Below are 15684 nucleotides of genomic sequence, written 5' to 3' on the forward strand. Positions count from 1 at the left end.
AGCAGTAACAATCTCAGCACATTTTTTTTCCTCGTATTATTTAATGAGATAGGAAAAAGTGAGAGTTGGTAGACTGAAAAAACTAAGTTTTAGGTGTACATTCTGATAGCCTCTGTAAGTGTCGTTCCAGGGCTATGCCATAAGCGCTGCACCAGCACCATTCCGCTCCAGTTGTGTACCACTTCACTACTAAGTTTAAAACAAATAAGGTTTAACTATTAATTAGCTTTTTCACCTCAGTAACCATACATGTAGACTTAGGGGCTTTTCATACTTTTTTTTCTTTTATCAAAGTGAGCTATTCAAAACAATAAATGGGGACATCACAAATGACTGACTGTGGAGTCCTGTGATCTGTTGGGGCTTGTTGCAAGCCGAGCAATCTGTGTTAGAGAATCTTTACAAGGGTTTCCCCTTCAATCTTCTGTTATTGCCATTCAGGTTTGTGCAGCAGCTACTCTTTCAAGTGAGAGCATTCCATAAAAAAAGCTTCTCCCAAATGAAAACATGAAACTCCTAAGTGAAGACAAATTTTTAAAATGTAGAGATAAACTTGCGGTAAGAGACTATAATTGCTCACTGAAGGTGATGTTTAAACAGGAGCAGTAACAACTTCCCATGTCTGTTGTGTTAAAGTTTGTAATAATACTGCTGAAGATACAGGCAGATAAGTTCTTTGAGGACAGAACTAAACAATATCCTTAATTTATCTCTATCAGTGTTTTATTTCTTCTAATTTTATTTGTTTTATCAATATTTGGCTTTTCAGAAACTTACCTATAAATCTGTGAAAATACGGAATAAGCAAGGAATCTTTTTGGCATTAAAAGATCTGATGTCCAGGTCTACTAGACAGGATATTTTTTTCTATTTTCTATGAAAACAATGGATTATAGGAATTACTAGTGCTTTTACAGAAATATTTTTTTTCTTTGTTCATTTAAATTATGCAACTTTACATGATGAAATTACAAATAGATATTTGGAAGTTTTAAAATCTGTATATGAACAAAATATGAAGACCTTTAAACTGTATAAACCCCAGCTGACGACATGTAATAGAGGTGGTGGTGGAATATTTAGCTTCATGTCTGTGTTTTCAAATTGTTAGTTGTCATTTAAAAAATACTCTATTACACCCCTTTGTCTTTTAGGCTGTGGTGTAGGTACCTGGTGCACATGTAACTTCATGTCGATATCACTAGTAGTCAGACAAATGGGTTCTCATTATTTACATTTATTATTTTGTGTATCCATATTCTGCTTGAAATCAGCAAAGTATGGGGACCTTTTTCAAATTATGTTTAGCCAATGCCCGTATTAATTTGCAGGTAGTATTTTTGAGGAACCAGTGCTTGTCATATAAGCATATCTTTGAGGTCTACACATAGTTATTATTTTCCAAAGATTTATATCACTATTAAAGCCTTTTCTAAGATTTTTCATAGATTTACTGTATATGGATAATATATCTTTATTTTTTTTCAAAATGCATCTTTAATCTGAACCCAAATCTTAAAGCTAATATTTTGTTGTAATATTTGAAAAGTCTGTGGTTCAAGGAATCAATAGTCGTGTATATGATAATGAGTGTCTTAATAGTGTCTTAATTCACTCTTCTATACTTCGGTGTATTTTGAAAGGCATTCTTCTGTTAATACAATTAAGTATGTCAAAATTGGTCAGGTAGACAGATCTGTGTAATTCTGTTGGTATTAGTAAGAGTGGTTATATGGAAATACATGTCCGAGGATTCCAGGAGGTTAGCCCTTACTATGAAAATGTATAGTGGTATTTACTCCTGGGCTGCAAAATATAAGTTATTTTGAAAGATGGAAAAATATTATGACTTGCATTGCAATCCACCACTGCCATTCCTTAAAGCAACACCTGATATTTGTCCAAAAAGTACATGTTCCCATTGAACTCTCTTCTGCTTATATACATGTAAGATAGAAAGATGTATTTAAATAAATGTTTTGACTGTATATGATTGTATATACAAACATAAATATGTATTTCTATAAATATCACAATGTAAATTCTTAATAAACAATCATGTGGAGCAGGTATTATTGTTGGCATGAATCTGAATGTTGTATTAATTGTATTTGGTTACTGCTAAAAGGCAAGTTCTGTCCTTCAGTGGTTTTAGAAGCAAGCAATTAGGATGTTTTGTGTTTTGGACTATTCCAAGTTGAATATTTTAGTACCTTTTATGTATGTTTTCTCAATGTTTTCTCAAATTAAAAAAAACCCACAACAATACTTGCTAACATGTTTTCTTCACTTTTACATCAGATAAAAATATACAAGATACTTTCGGGACATTTTATTTTTAGACTACAGATGGTAGCAGAGCTTGGATGGTGTAGGTATTGAATAAAATTGCATACAGAAAGACACTAGCATAATTTTTTAAAGTGCAAAGGATGTTTTCCTTTGCTCAATAGAAATACCTTGGAGGAACAGTGGAGTATTTTCATGTAATGGAAAAAATATGAAATGATATTTCCATGGAGGATGAACACCCTGAAAGTATAGTTGGTTTGTAGATATATTTATAACATGTCTTGTAAACCATTCCACTGAATTATATTTGGCTTTTATAGTATCAGGTTATATTAGATGTCTGTTTACAGCAGAAATATTGTAGATACCATTTTACAGCAGACACAGATTTTGAAACAATTTCAAACACATATTTTAGTTGAGTCTTTGCCTTTTAGCTCTTTATGTTTCATCTACCTGGTTCTGTAATAATTTGGGTAACTAAGGATATGCAAATACATGCAAACACATATCTATAATTTGTGAATACATTTCTGTACTGTGAACTGAAACCATTTAGAGTCATATTCAATAAAATAATTTGATTCACCCATTTGCAAGCTCTAGGAAGTCATAAGGGAGTTTAATGAAGATCCATTAGTTGAAGACTGTGAAAACAGTTATGTAGATTTAACTTTGCTACATTTGATATATGCACTCATGATCTAGTTTTTATAGCAAAACTATTGATGTTTTAAAATTCGAAATATATATCCATCACTTTCAAGATAAATTGCAGTACTTTGCAATTAAAATGCATCACATATCACTTTAAATATAGTTTAGTCTTAATAGTAAATAAGCATGAAATATTTTTAACAGCTTTTCAGTTCTGTTCTTTCTGAAATTCATAGTGTCCTCCTACAAAGACACCATTTCTTTATCTGCACCAACATTTTAATCTGGTGAACAGTTTCCAGCTTCAGGTATTTAGGTTTGTTTAGGAATCCTGTTCACCAAGAAAATAAACCAAATCCTGTGTTAGACATATTCCCACTGCTTTTTATTACTTTCAGCCAGCCCTTGCCTGAAAAGATCTTTTGTAGATGTCTGAGGAACGCTTTAATAGTGCTTTTTCTTCATCATCTGATGCTGTGCTTTAGTGGTTCTTTATTATTTCTCTTTTATAAATTTCTCTACTGTGGTAACACCATGGAAGTGCTTTGTCTTATACGGTTCATAGTCTTGGCTCCTAATTCAGGTGCACTGGGTAGTACACATCTGTTTTTCTAGTTGTGGATCTCAAATTGTTTCATTATTTATTTCTGTAGAATTATTGAATGGATTGTAAATTCTTACATCTATTTTAAGAAAGGCTACATAAAGGATTTTTAGTGAGGCTAAACCTAGCCCATAATACGAGATTTTGCTTGCCTTCAGTAGCAGTTTAACCCCTCGTTCCTGCTCCCCTACCACCCTTGCTTTATGCCCTGATGTGAGGTCTGTAGAGTCACCAAATCTTGAATTGTCATAAGATAAATTAAAAAGTTTATTGTTTGTTTGTTTTTAACCTGGCTAAATCATGGATTCAGGTAGCCATTCAGACCCACAAATAGTTACGTCAGAATAGCGGAAATGTGGTACAGGGCTACAGTGACTGGCTAGAGGTAGAGCACCAGACCTTAAGCTGGCAGCATGGTGAGCAAAGGGTATGTGGAACTGTTTGTTTGCGTTTCACAAACCTGCTAAACTTCAGTCCTGCAAATCTCTCCATTTTTAAAGTGCTTCTGCTTCTGTCTACTGTATTGGGATGTCCCAGCTAACTGTCTTGAGTCAAGGATGCCATTGGTCCCTGAGGACTGTGTGCCTGAAAATGTTCTGGTGTGTACTAGGACTGCTTCTTCTCTACAGGCTCACTTAATGGCCTAATGAACTTTCTTATGTTTGCCACAGGAATTTAATAAGAAAGCTTGTAAAATAGCTAATAGAGGTAGTTATTAAGAATATGAAATCTGAAATCCCACATTACTGTTTAGTGGTGAGGGAAAAATAAATAGCTTAATAAATTCCTTTAAAAAGGCCAACCAAAGAATATAAAGAAGAAAAAAGGCTGTACATAGTTTTTCTTGAACTTGAATAGAATAATGACAGTTCTTAAAGCACATTTTAAATGTTAAAAGTTGCATTTTTGGCGCATTTTTATTTTACCACCTTAGATTTAAAAACCTGATTTCTTATTTAAGTTGTTTTCTTAACTAAGATGTTTCTTGTCTGTTTCTGTAATCCTGTTTATCTCTGGTTGACATATACATAACTCTTCACTAATTTTTAATTTACAGTGTGCAAAGAACATACATCCCAGGACAAATAAGTTGCAGTATGGCATTGGCATGTAGAATTCGTGTTAGTAACCTCTGCATTGTTCTTGCATTTTGATGGACAGGATTGTGAGAGAATGACAGGATTTCAGGACTGTGCCTGAAGTTCTTACGTAATTAACAGAAATTGTGCTATTATTTGTCATCTGTGAAACTTTAAGAAACCACTTGACCTCTCATGGCAGAATCTGCGTGGCCAGCAGTAAATAAAAACAATTTCCAAAAAATGTCGAAAAAACAAATTTTGGACCTTGAATATATTAGATTTGAGAATCAGTGAGACTGACTAAAGGGCAGATCCAGAAGTTACATTTTTATGATTTCCCTCCCGCCCCCCCCCCCCCCCCCCCCCCCCCGAGAGAGTACTTTAAGTGCTTTAAATAAGAATAGAAAAGAAAGGAAACATATGCTTCCAGAACATTTACTCTGCTTTTATATACTACATAATATGCAATTAAATATATTCAGGCTTTGCTTTTTATTTAGCTAGGTCTCATTTTAAATGAGACTTTCTCCCTGTAAGTCATCTCCAGGTCGCAGGTTTTAAACTAACATTTCATTCATAAAACTGTGTTCATGGATGGAAACAAATGGATTGCCTCATGTATTGAAACATGTGCTGTGAGATGGGTAGGTATGCCCTTCAAAATTTCAAAACAGGACTTAGCCAAAACTGCAAAAAATATCTGTAGGTCAGATAAAAGATGAATATTGGTACTATAAAAAATATTTGTGGTTGTAATAAACCCAGGTTGTTAGTAAAATGCTCACTGGTATTCATTAGACACTTTTCCGTATTCATCTGCTAATACAAAAAATAAGTCTAAGCTGTCGAATTGTTGTATTGAGTCAAGGTGCCTTTTGGAGAGAAAGGCCAGGTTTGGCTGTGGAACGTTCTGTCTGAAGTATTGCATGCTCTGCCGCTCTGAAGTCACCTCGCTTGACGACTTATCTCCAGTGTTCCTTCCAAGCTACTCTCTGCTCCATCCTGTCCACGTACAGGGAATACACAACGTCTTCCTTTTCTGTGCTATGCCAGGTGTTGATAGCTATGAGTCAGGACACAGGTACGTACTCAAAAGTGACTGAGATTGTGTATTTCTTTGTTACAAGCTAGTAACTGCAGAACACCTGTAGTTCTGTCTGTATTTCCAAACTACAGGGTTCTCTCAATCTGGAGACCAGAAGTGTTTCATGCAAACATGAATCTACTGATCCAAGAGAAACCCTGGAAGGAACATTACAAAATGAATTTTTAATGGAGTAGGTCCAATTTCTTTACATTTATAATTTTACAGAAGATAAATTTGTACTTTTTGTTTTTTCTCTTTTTTCTAATGGCCACTTAAATCTACTTGGAAGTTCTACAGGTTTGATATATTTGTGGTTGTTAGCTTCTAACAGTGAAATATCTTTAAATACTAGAAAACAGTAGTGTTTGAGGTTTGCCTTTAATTTCAGTATTTTAAGCTCAAAGAACTTTTCATAGATGGTTTGTCTGAGCCAGGATGTATACAAAAGCTTAGCTGACTGAAAAATTAATGTGCTCTGCATATTGTGATGCAAAATGTGATTTCAACTTTTGTGACTTCTTTACGGAACGTATTTTATGTGGACGTCTTCATTCAGTTTTATCACAAGTACATTTCCTGATTATTTTTGTTATGCTAGGCTTCTTCAAAATACATATGTATGTATATTGCTGATGTATTAGATACTTTATATGAATAGTCTACTGGATTCTGTTTTAGTTGGTTTAAAAAATTTAAAAGCTGAAGTGGATTACAGTAAAAAATATTCTGATTAAAATGCTCTCTTCATTTTAACCTAAAAATACATAATTAAATACAGAAATTGACCAGTTCTCCAAGAGACTGGAATAATTAAAATACATCTTATAGCATGTTGTTTTGCAAGAGTAATCATCTTGGCATGTGAGATAATAGGTGGGAGAAGTTTAAAGAAGATGCCTTTCTGCTGTTATAGGTATGCAAATGTTTCTTTCCCCTGATTGTCTGAGTTGGAGAACCCAGAAGTCAGTTCTGATGCAGCCAGCATGTCTCTAAATTATGTTTTAGTGTATTATGGAAAAGATAATATGCTTAACTGTTTGCTAGTGATAAATTACTGTTGTGAACTTTCAGGTAGTCTTAAGGTGTTATTTCTTTCTGCCAAATCAAGGAAGTGGACATTCTGATTTAGAAAATGTGCTTCACTAAAGCTGCTGAAATCCTAAAGGATGCCAGCTAAGTATGCACATGCATTTCTACTGGTTATAGCTGTTTTGGTTATTTTTGCAGAATATTTGAGAATTTCTTCTTACATATAGAAGAAACTGGACATAATTGGTTTAATTTTGTTGTCAGTTACACCAGTCTGAGTCCAAAGTAACTCCTTTTTTTGGCAATTTAAATAATTAGAATCTTTTCTGAATTTGCACAGATAGAAGTAAGGGTGGCATTTGACTTTTACTACGTGGACTTTCTTCTCATTTACATCAACTTTTGAGCTATGGGTAAGCTATTTTCTTGTAAACTTTCAAGGAATACCCAAAAGAGAGAACACAAAATTATGGTAATGTTTTTGAAGCAGAGCTCACGGATATTTGTGAGGGGGAGAATTTCTTGTAATTTAGAAATTACAAAACCATTACTGCTAACCATTGAAAAAAGAAAAATGCAGTCACTTCAGGCTGTGGGCCTGGGCAAAGATTGCCAAAGGTAGCTAGGGATTTTGGGGTGCCTTACCTCTTGAGGGCCAAAAGAGTGTGTGTAGTTTTTCTTTTGGTTTGGTTTTATTTTTGGTGGGGGTCTTTTTGTTTTGCTTTTTTTAAATGGTGCTAATCATAGGAGTAGACTGCTCAAATGTCTTTTGAAAGTCTGAAGGTAAGCACCCGATGTTTGAGAAATTTGGAGTCAGTAATTACTCTTAAAATCTTGATAGGAGAGTTTTATATTTCATATTTCCCCCACTCACCCAGCCATGCTCACACCCTTGCCCAAAACCTAAGTGAATAAGTAGGATTAAATATAACCTTCATTCAGGTAAAAACTCTGTTAGGAAAACTACAGCCTATGGTAGTGTAATATCTGTTAATTTCTAAAGATTTCAAGTGAGAGTTTAATAGTAAAGATACCAAAACATTTAATAAGCATCAGTATATGAAGAGTTGCAACATCTCTCTTTCATAGATGAGAAATCTAATGCACGTTGGTTACCGCAATGCTGAAAGATGGTGGAGTGCATCAGTGGACGTTGCTAAGCACACAGTTTGAATTTGAGATGAAGTGTGCAGGCCAGAAATGCGGAGCTTGGGCAAAAGTTGCCCAAGGAGATTGCATTTTTGATAATTTTAGAGATTTAGAGACTAGAACATTTGGAAGAAAATTAGGAGGTCCTTAAATGATATAGCGGTTATTTGGCAATCAGCAGTACAATACACTTTTAAGTATGATTATTTAAACAGTTATGTTTAAAAAAAAAATGTGGGGGACAGATCCTTACTAGCTGTTTTACACACATTTAGTCATGCAGGTACATGCACCCACACAGACATATTTTTATTATATAAATTATCTGTCCTAGCTGTTCATCCTGGAATCTGCCCACTTGAAAAACTTGCTTACCCCTCATATCATATTGTTGAGGTTGCTAAGAGTAAAGTTTCTCAGTTGGAGACTACAATAGAAAAGAAGCTGTTGGTGGAACATGTCCTGTGCAGTTTCCCTTCTCCAGGACACAAATACCTAATCTTCTGTGAGCTAGAATGCGGGGGTGGATTAGGACATATAAATAAGGCTTACACTTCTGCACGAGTGACTAAAAAATGTGTGGCTCAATGAAGATGATTGTTTTAAAGGGAGTGGAGAAAGAATGAGTGAAGTATTTTGAAATTGTGAAAAAGAGATCAAGCTTTAGTGGGTTTGTTCCAGAGGAGGAATAGAGACTGCCAGCTTTTATTTTATTTTTTTTGAGCAATTATTTTAACTTACATTAACAGTACCCAGAATAGCAGGTACAGTATTATGATTAGTATGAATGCATTTTTAGTTCCTTTTTTTTTTTTTTTTGACACTTTGATTGCAGCAGTGAGCAAAAGGGAAATATGACAGTACTTTATTTTGTGTCAGATGGTTCTAACTCAGTATTAGATGTTTCTGTTTCAGAACTTTATCTAGCATAACTGCAACCGTTGCAGGGCAACTTGGCACTCAGTGCTAATGTACCAGAGCTTAGTAATATAAAATGCTGGGAACAGTGACGCATCTAAACAGGAACCTGTTAAGAGGCTTTACAGAATTGTCCCTGATTCAGCAGTATGGAGACTTCTGAGCACTCGTGAGAGTAGGTGTTTCTTGGGTAGAAGCAACCTCCATGCACACAGACACATTAATTGTTGAGGCATTTGCTCACAAGTTAGAAACCAGACTTCTAGACAGCCCATAACGTTCAGGGGTTTGAATCTAATCTCTACTTACTTGCTTGGCCACCTGCAGAAGAACCTTCTCTCTACCCTTCTTACTGAAGTTGTAGATTCGTGTGGCCTGGTGGAACAAATATACAAGAAGATTCCTCTTGTGAATGTCCAGCTGTAGCTACCAATTCTACTTTTCATGTTATATAGTGAATCTTAAATGGCAAATACAATCCCTAGGAGAAGAAACAAAAATTTGAGATTCTTCTTTTTCAGAACATCCCCATCAGGTTACTGATGTAGTCTATTTCTTGTTTATTCTCTCATTTTTATTCATGAATCTCGGATTGTTAGTTGCACAATGATTCATTTTCTTGTTGAAGTTAAAAGGTGTTTATTCTCAGTAGGTATGTTGCACAACAAGACAGGGATGTCTTGCTATGAATCCACAGCAGTGTGGATTCAAACCATCTGTGGCTGAGGAGGGCCTATGTGCATGGATGCAAATTTTGGATGCTGATCACTGTACAATTTAGGCAAAAAATAACCACTATCACTGTTAACTGTAATTAAACATTTATCTGGATTCCATGTTAGCTGAAAATATCAACTGAGTGTTTATGTGTTCTGCCTTCCTCTCTTCCCTACTGTTTCTGGAAATTGTGGTGCTGGGATTCTGCTCATCTCTCTAGACCCAACACATTTCTCAGTGAGAAATTCTGCTTTAGGAGGTGAGAAATCACCATCTTTCAAAATGGAGAAGTAATGACACTGATGGTCTTTAGGTATCTTCAGGAATTGTGTATTTTATCAAAGCAGGCAATATGAGTCATTCCCGTCTAGATGTCTGTCTGCCTAGGGTTGTAACCTAGGCGTTTGACCTAATCATTAATATTTTAGTTAAAACTTCTAGGTAATTTATATTTTTCTCCCACCATTGTCAAATGTGAAAACTTTGTAGGCAAAGAAGTCAGACCTGCCTTTTAAACTAGAGAAATTAAACCACTCATGGGATACTCAAAATATAGCTTAAGTTTTAGTAAGTGTAATAAAGCAAAATGTCTAGCTGGTTCTTATTTTGCCCATCAGAAATTAATCACAAACTTTGGAGGAGGGAAATAGAATTTAAGTCTGAAAACTTTGTCCTTAACCTTTTTTCCCCTTTCATTTTGCTGGGAATGGAAAATTAGGAACATGTCAGAATGCACTCAGCAGATTGTGAAATAATGGTAATTTACTGTGGTTTCTGCCACAGAGCTCCTGTTAAGAGGATTCCTATGTTATGTCTTGCTAATATTGATTTCCTGTTATATTCCCAATAAAAATGATGTTCTGGCTAATGTCAGATTCCGGGAGTGCTAGCTGTAAATTAACTTACAGAAGAGATGATGGGAAGCTTTGCTGAATTGCTCTTCCAAATTTGAATTATAAATAAATACATCCATTAGTAATAATTGAGTCAATTTTTTGAATATTAATTGCTTCCTTAGCATGTGAGAATAGCATCCATATCCATCTATAAAAGTCACCAGGTGATCCTAATTCTGTTCCATAATTTTTCAGCAGAGAGCAAATTATTTTTAATTTTCTATATAAGTTCTTAAAGAAGTAGTAGATATTACAAAGCATTTTATACCTTTGTAATACTTTTTGTGACAATGATATTTTATTGCTTGTTGAAATTTAATTAATACAACATTTGATATTAATTTGGGGAAATATATGGACAAATGTAAAGTAGGCATATAGGCAAATAACCTATAGCAAGCACACTTTTCTGAATATTAGGAGCTAAATAAAGCTGAATATTATCCAGTTGATAAAGCTAAGATCAGGCCTGTGTCTTTAGAAGGTGGTTGTATCTGACTTTCTAGAAAGTCAGCTGATACATTATAGCCACTAATAAAGAAATGATTTCTGTCAAGCCTTAAATAAACATATTGCTTACGTCTAGAGTCTTCTCACCGTAGTGGAAACCATCACTTATTTTTAATGACAATATAATTGTGCTGTACAAACTACATTTTCATGTCAGTTATGGAAAAAAAAATAATCTTCATAATTATGAAGATATTTTAGTAAATGTGAATTAGATAAAAACCCATAGATTGATGTCTGTTTCATGCTGAAGAAAATAGCTCTGAGGGATACATAAATGGCTCCACAGTGGGATTTTGACACTTGCGATATTTTTGGTGGGAACATTGTACTGTTTCATAGCTGCTTATTTTAACAGAAATGGGAAGGAATATGTGGTGGTGTCAGTGCAAGTCTGCATGCTCTGAGTGAGCTGGAGTAAAGCAGGCATGTTTTGTCAGGGATTGCTAGAAGATGCAGTGAAGAATTAAAGATTCGATGCCATGCATTTCCTGAGTTAACTGAGTTACACGCTTAGATGAAGTCAATGGTACTTTTCCTGGAATAAATATATGCATTTTCATAGTAGTTTAAGATCTTTAGGATGACTCCATGTAGAGACTGGACATAGTCAGATATGTCTCTGCATTGTAAGGGGAGTCCAGTTCTTCCCCAGCATGAAAAATTTCAGACTGTGGTTTTGGAAAATGTTTTTCTTGTGGTTTAGCCTTCATTTTCCATGAAAATTGTACATTTGTCTGTTCCAGGTATGAAGTAAAACAGGTTTAAAAAAAAGGCAAGCCATTTCCATGCTTTCGTAAATACCTAATTTTTTTTAGTCCTTTCAAAGCTGGGAAAATCACTAATGCAATCCATAAGTTTACCATTTTTAAAAAGTAGGTTAAAAATTAAAAATGTGAGATTGTGCAAAAGAGGTTAATAAAATTTACATCCTATGTACTTCATAGTATAGGGTTGACTATAGCATGTGATACTGAAAGAAAAAAAGAGAAAGACTTGCACTGCTTTTCACAGTTTCTGGCAACATTTCTTTCTGTATTTTATCCTCTGGCTTGCTAAGCTACAGCGTCAGTCCAGGTAGACATTGACCCTTCAGGTAGCTGACTTTTTCACATTCCAAAAATCCGTATTTTTATATCAGTGATTTATTTGGTCAGTCCCTTGCTCTTGTAAGATACTGCAACTTCTTAAAAAATGCGTCCAAGGTCATGCATTCTTCTGTGGCTTTTGCATCACTAAAACTGGTTCAGTAACTAAGAAATCTTCGCAAAAAAGTATTGGAAAAAGTGAGGCCATGTATCACACATAAGATGAGGAAAAAAGACTTCTGTAGGGCGTTCATAGCTAGCAGAGAGCAAGAAATCCAGCAGGCCACTGAGTGATAATGTGAGTTAATGTCGATGAACATGCCTTTGAATCTAAAGATGGTCTTGTGATTTTGGCACCCGCGGCTCTGCTGGCTTACTCACTCTGCTTACACAGTAGCCCCTGTACTAACACAGTCCCATAGCCGTTCTTGCTATATAATGAAAGTATGCCACACCTGAGGTGAACACAGGGCATTATAACCACTGAGTCAGCAAATACTGGAAGATTAAATTGGTACTGTAAGGTTTGGATAGACTCCGGAATTGATTATGTGTCCTGGCTTCCAGTCCATGTGTTATATGTAAACCTTTAGTAGGAGAGGGCCCAGTCTAGCCCAGGAAATGGTTCACTTTGGAAATGTCCAAAACAGGTGTCTCACTCAGACTGTCCTGTCAACTGTTAGCTATAAAGAAATACCTCTGAGAAGTTAATGAACTCACTGGTATAGTCTTCAATGTCTAATTGGTAGAGATGGTGTCAAAAATCCCTAAAAATTCTTCATTTCTCTGCAGCTGGACAAAGCTGCCAAGACAAACTCTTATGTCTCTTATAAATACACAGGTGTGTGCACGTGCATACACACATAAGTTTTGTTCAGTACTTGACTTTGGTTTATAAAACAAACCCTGACCCTAAAAGAAACGGCCAATCAAACCCGACTTCTCTGTTTCATAGCAAATGAAACAAACAGTGTGCATATGCACAGAATGTGTTATCCGTTAGTCAGATTTATGGATAAGTCTTTCCTTTTTGTAAGCTGTTAGATTTTCTTCAAAGAAAATTCTTAGAGGGGAAAAATGGACAGAACACAGCTGAGCTTGGTATCAACACAGGGCCAGGAAAGGGGTTGCCTTGCAGATGTTCTGTTGTCTTGCACAACTGATTTCTAACATTAGGTTCTCAACAATGAACACCTATTGTTACCTTTCATTTAAAAGGTGAAGTTAATGAATGGGTGCTGCGCAGAAAAGTATTTTTTAACACAGAATTGTAAACAATCTGGTTTATCTTTGGTGGAAAATGCCTGTTGAATACATAAGGAACCTAATGGAGCATTCTTATAGTGTCTTTTTCTTCCCAACAGTTTTCTTTCTGATAGTGCTGTCAAAATCCAGCACTTCTTTCTGTCATCACTTATGTGTTCAAAGCCATTTTCTAATTTGATTTCCTAGCTAGATCTTTTGGACTTCCATTGGTTTTTTTTTTGTTTTTTGGGTTTTTATTTAAACCTTAAAATGTTTTCATTTACTTGCATGTGGTGGGGGGATGTGTGGGGTGTGTGTGCAGCACTTTTTTTTTTTTTTTTTAAATCTTAACTCTGTCCCCTGGAGTTCTTTTCTAGGGGTAAAGTCATTCTGATTCCAGCAATAAACTAGGTGTCGTCCCTAGTTTGATACCCATCTTTATGTTGTCATAAAGGCAAAGTGTGATAATAAGTGTAAAATTGGGTTCTACCTGTAACATTGCCAAAAAGATATGTTATGGCTTGCTAAGTTTTGATAGAATTGTCAAAACACACCTTCAGAGTCCGAAGAACTCAGGAAAAGAAATAACCATTTCAATGGGAATGGAAAGTTACATGATCTCCTCCATTCACCCCTTTTCCTGAAACATGTTTTCTATTTGATACTGAACTCAGCATCCTTATCGGATTCCCGATTTCTCTTGCTCATGTATTTCTATTCCATTAACCTATTCAGTTTTGCAGAACAGTTATCTGAAGATACGCCAATATCATATTCCAGTATTGCTACCTTAGTGTCTCCATCAGAGAGCATTCTGGGAAGAGGTACTTGGACCAGTACATTAAGTGATAATCTGTTCATGCTTACCAGGGACTGACATTACATTCTGCCTGACTTTAAGCAGAGAAAGTGTTTGACATGGATTCTAAAATCTGAAGTGTATTGGAGAAGGATACTGAAAATGCTCTTGTTAATTTTGACTCTTAACTCTGTTATCCTAGTTCGGTCATTTTTTGCTGCATTTACTTACCACGTGTTTAGAGTTGTTGTAGTCTGACTTATTCTGGATGACTCATTGTGGATTTATGGCTGGTTTGCTGTAGAAATAAATAAAAATACCTGGAAGAGGAATGCATCTTTGCATATGTCTTATGCTGTAATTAGCAAAATATTTCTTTTCAGTCTGCATTGAATTATTATTATATTAATGACTCCATCACTTTTCTGCTTTGTTGGTAATATTATGTATATATTTTGCGCAGCTGAATATACTGTTAAGAAGGAAATAAAACTGAAAAAGTTGCTGCTTAGACTATATTTAATCATACTTCGCACCACAAAGTCACGTGTCAAAAGCGTAACTAATCATCAGCCCGGTTCTTGTTTCCTGGTACATGGTTAGTCAGCCTTATGTTTATATTATCTGACAGCTCAAATAGAGGTGTGGTTAAAAGTTTACTTTTGATCATGAAGAACAGAAGAAACATAACTTTCCTTTCAGAAAATATGTATAGAAATATATATTTTTTAAGCAAATGTGAAAAATGGGGAAAGAGCATTTCTGAAATATAACTGAAGACTGGATCGCAATATGCTAAAGTAAAGATGAACACAGGAAAACTGAGTTCTAGTTGTTCATAGCTGTCTTGCTTGATTTTGTGATTTAGGATTTTCAGTAGTGTCTCTTTAAACTAGCTTTGGTGTTTAACTTATTAGGGTGGGTTGTGTGTTGGTTTGGTTTTTTTTGAGGGGTATTAAGCTTAAAAAAAAAAAAAAAAAAGGCTACCTGTAGCAATAAATTAGTTTTGGAATATTTAGATCTACCTGAAGGACACCATGGAGATCAGAGATCAGAAGTTGATTGTTTCTTGTGAGAGCATAAATTGGCAGGAACTTTCTGTATTAACATGTAGGCATGGTTACTCAAGAAATATGCTATACAAATTTAGTCATGAGTAACAAACAGGATCATTTGGCTTTTCTAGTATTATAGCCAGAAATTCGTATTTGTAGTTCGAAGCGTAGTTCAAAGATGAGTGTGGATTAATGACTAAAGGACCAGCTACAAAAAACCCCACAAAGCAGAAATAAGAGACCTAGAATATTGCAGGTAGAATTTGTATTTAAGGATGGAGTCATACAAATCACTCACCTGCATGTTTTAGTATGCTTTTTCTTTTACTAAAATCTCATCTGAGTTACAATTTCTCAGTAAATTCAGACAGTGTCATTATTCACCACTTAATGTTGAGTTGGAAGAACCCAGCTGTGTCTTAGTAAGCAGGAAAGGGAAACTACTTTCAGGGTAGAAATACCAGTATTTGGGGATTACAGTGAGGAAATGACAATTGTTTAAAGAATGTGGTGGTGAGTACTTTCTTAGCTACACAACCACAGATTTTAGCCAATG

At 35.2% G+C, this 15684-nt stretch overlaps 1 protein-coding gene across 1 annotated transcript in view; it reads left to right on the top strand.

Moving 5' to 3' along the window:
• The window catches only part of SPOCK3 (SPARC (osteonectin), cwcv and kazal like domains proteoglycan 3), a 233268-nt gene that overhangs the window by 89495 nt on the left and 128089 nt on the right, over positions 1-15684 (top strand). The gene's annotated exons all lie outside the window — the stretch shown is intronic.

Source organism: Aptenodytes patagonicus, chromosome 4 (genome assembly GCF_965638725.1).
Source record: "Aptenodytes patagonicus chromosome 4, bAptPat1.pri.cur, whole genome shotgun sequence".
In the NCBI taxonomy this organism is placed as follows: domain Eukaryota; kingdom Metazoa; phylum Chordata; class Aves; order Sphenisciformes; family Spheniscidae; genus Aptenodytes; species Aptenodytes patagonicus.